We start from the raw sequence: 3,762 nt of genomic DNA, 5'->3' as shown, positions 1-3,762 counted from the left end.
CGGTGGGGGCGGCGGACGGCGTCGGCGTGCAGAGGATCCGGGCGGGCGCGCGGAGCAGGGCACGGGCGACGGCGACGGCGTTGGCGGCGGACGACGACGGCGTGGGCGGCGGACGGTGTCGGCGTGGGCTCCAGGGTGGGGGCAACGGCGAGGGCGTGGGCGGCGGACGGCGATGGCATCGGCGTGGGCTCCGGGGCAGGGGCGACGGCGACGGCGTCCGGCAACCTGGCGGCATCCTCTCCGCGCGCGTCGTCGGGGGCGAACTACAAGATGCAAACCAAAATTTTCACAAGTGTGCCTTATATACATGAAGCTTTAGTCTCGGTTCTTGTCACGGACCAGGACAAATGCCCCTCGTTGGTCCCGGTTGATGCCACCAACCGGAACCAAAGGCCTCTTTTCAGCAGCCCAAAGGGCGGGAAACAGAGACCTTTGGTCCCGATTGGTGGCACCAACCGGGACAAAAGAGGGGCATTGGTCCCGGTTGGTGCTAAGAACCGGTACCAATTCCGCCCATTAGTCTCGGTTGGTGGCACCAACCGGGACCAAAGGTCGTGTGCTGGAACTGGCGCGGTGCGGTGCTATGTTTAGTCCCACCTCGCTAGCCGAGAGGGGCTCGGAGTGGCTTATAAGCCCTGCCGAACCAACCACTTCGAGCTCTTCTCTACTGCAGGCTTACAGGCCTAAATTCACTCTCTGTGCTTGTGGGCCTATTGGGCCTACTGCGGGCTCGCATCTTGGCCCTAGTAATGGGTTTCCAGTCGTATGCAGGCCGTGGTGGCCCTGCAGGTGGCACTTTTTTATATTTTTTTTCCAGTTTTTTTCCTTTCTTTCTTGTTTCTAATTACTTATTTATTTTCTTTTATGATAATTCTTTTTGCTATCAAAGTTTGTAAAAAAATTCTAATTACTTATTTATTTTCTTTTATGATAATTCTTTTTGCTATTAAAGTTTGTAACAAAAAAGTTCTTTATGAAAATTCATTTTGCTTTTAATGATTTTGAACAGAAAATGAACTATGAAAAGGTTGAAAGTTGGCATGGTATCATCATTTCACTCACATAGCATGTGCAAGAAAGTTGAGAGGGTTACGGCAAAAACTGGATGCACTTCGTGTACAAAACAGACAATCTCTTTCGAAGTATCAGGATTTCATACGGAAACTCGGCTGTTACAAAGGGATTTCATTTTTTTTAACTTGTTTCAACTCCTGACTTTTTGTGTGTTTAAAATGCACCATCCAAAGCCACATCATCAATTTTCAACCCTTTCTAACTTCATTTGTTATTTTTCATGCATTTACTGATAATTTTGAGCTATAAGACCCTGAAATTGAAAAGCAGTTCAAATGAACTCTGAAAAGGTTGAAAGTTGGCATGGTATCATCATTTCATCCACCTAGCATGTGCAAGAAATTTGAGAGGGTTACGACAAAAACTGGATGCACTTCATGTACAAAACGGACAATCTCTTTCGAAGTATCAGGATTTCATATGGAAACTCGTCTGTTACAAAGGGATTTCCTTTTTTTAAACTTATTTGAACTCTTGACTTTTTGTGTGTTCAAAATGCACCATTCAAACCCACATCATCAATTTTCAACCCTTTCTGACTTCATTTGTTATTTTTCATGCATTTACTGATTATTTTGAGGTATAAGACCCTGAAATTGAAAAGCATTTCAAATCAACTCTGAAAAGGTTGGAAGTTGGCATGGTATCATCATTTCATCCACATAGCATGTGCAAGAAAGTTGAGAGGGTTACGGCAAATTTGGATGCACTTCATGTACAAAACGGACAATCTCTTTCGAAGTATCATGATTTCATACGGAAACTTGTCTATTACAATAGGCATTTCAAATGAACTACGAAAAGGTTGAAAGTTGGCATGGTATCATCATAATAGTTGTGGAGAAAGTCTTCACTTTTTCTTCGCTTGTGTCCTTTCCTTATTGCGCCGTAACCATGGGTAATCTTCATCATTTGTCATGATGCTTGGGTCAGCCTTGACTTTCAAGGGAGGAATTTCATGAAACTTTTCATAATCTTCGGACATGTCTGTCTTGCCCTCCACTCCCAAGATGTCCCTTTTTCCTGAAAGAACTATGTGGCGCTTTGGCTCATCGTATGATGTATTCGCTTCCTTATATTTTCTTTTTCTCGGTTTGGTAGACATGTCCTTCACATAGATAACCTGTGCCACATCATTGGGTAGGATGAACAGTTTATCAGTGTACCCAAGATTATTCAGATCCACTGTTGTCATTCCGTACTGTGGGTCTACCTGTACCCCGCCTCCTGACAGATTGACCCATTTGCACTTAAACAAAGGGACCTTAAAATCATGTCCGTAGTCAAGTTCCCATATGTCCACTCTGTAACCATAATATGTGTCCTTCCCTCTCTCGGTTGCTGCATCAAAGCGGACACCACTATTTTGGTTAGTGCTTTTTTGATCTTGGGCGATCGTGTAAAATGTATTTCCATTTATCTCGTATCCTTTGTAAGTCAATACAGTCGAAGATGGTCCCCTGGACAACGAGTACAGCTCATCACAAACAGTATTGTCACCTCTGAGACGTGTTTCCAGCCAACTGCTGAAAGTCCTGATGTGTTCACATGTAATACAGTCGTCGCACTGCTTCGGGTGTTTGGAGCGCAGACTGTTGTTGTGTTCATCGACATACGGGGTCACCAAGGTAGAGTTCTGTAGAACTGTGTAGTGTGCTTGAGACCAAGAATATTCGTCCCTGCATATTATTGAGTCCCTTCCAAGCGTGCCTTTTCTAGTTAGTCTCCCCTCATACCGTGATTCACGAAGACCTATCTTCTTAAGGTCAGGAATGAAGTCAACACAAAACCCAATGACATCCTCTGTTTGATGGCCCATGGAGATGCTTCCTTCTGGCCTAGCGCAGTTACGAACATATTTCTTTAGGACTCCCATGAACCTCTCAAAGGGGTACATATTGTGTAGAAATACGGGGTCCAGAATGACAATCTTGTCAACTAGATGAACTAGGACTTGCGTCATGATATTGAAGAAGAATGGTGGGAATACCAGCTCGAAACTGACAAGACATTGCACCACATCACTCCTTAGCCTTGGTATGATTTCTGGATCGATCACCTTCTGAGAGATTGCATTGAGGAATGCACATAGCTTCACAATAGCTAATCGGACGTTTTCAGTAGAAGCCCCCTCAATGCAACCGGAAGCAGTTGCATCATAATCATGTGGCAGTCATGAGACTTTAGGTTCTGGAACTTTTTCTCTGGCATATTTATTATTCCCTTGATATTCGATGAGAAGCCAGTCGGGACCTTCATACTAAGCAGGCATTCAAAGAATATTTCCTTCTCTTCTTTGGTAAGAGCGTAGTTGGCAGGACCTTCATACTGCTTTGGAGGCATGCCATCTTTTTCGTGCAAACGTTGCAGGTCCTCCCGTACCTCAGCTGTATCTTTTTTTCCATACACGCCCAAGAAGCCTAGCAGGTTCACGCAAAGGTTCTTCTTCACGTGCATCACGTCGATCGAAGAGCGGACCTCTAGGTCTTTCCAGTAGGGTAGGTCCCAAAATATAGATTTCTTCTTCCACATGGGTGCGTGTCCCCCAGCGTCACTCGGAACAGCTAGTCTGTCGGGACCCTTTCCAAAGATTACGTATAAATCATTGACCATAGCAAGTACGTGATCACCAGTACGCATGGCGGTCTTCTTCCGGTGATCTGCCTCGCCTTTAAAATTCTTGCCTTT

This window comes from Triticum dicoccoides, chromosome 2B (assembly GCF_002162155.2).
Source record: "Triticum dicoccoides isolate Atlit2015 ecotype Zavitan chromosome 2B, WEW_v2.0, whole genome shotgun sequence".
Classification (NCBI taxonomy): domain Eukaryota; kingdom Viridiplantae; phylum Streptophyta; class Magnoliopsida; order Poales; family Poaceae; genus Triticum; species Triticum dicoccoides.
Note: the sequence above shows the minus strand (reverse complement) of the source record.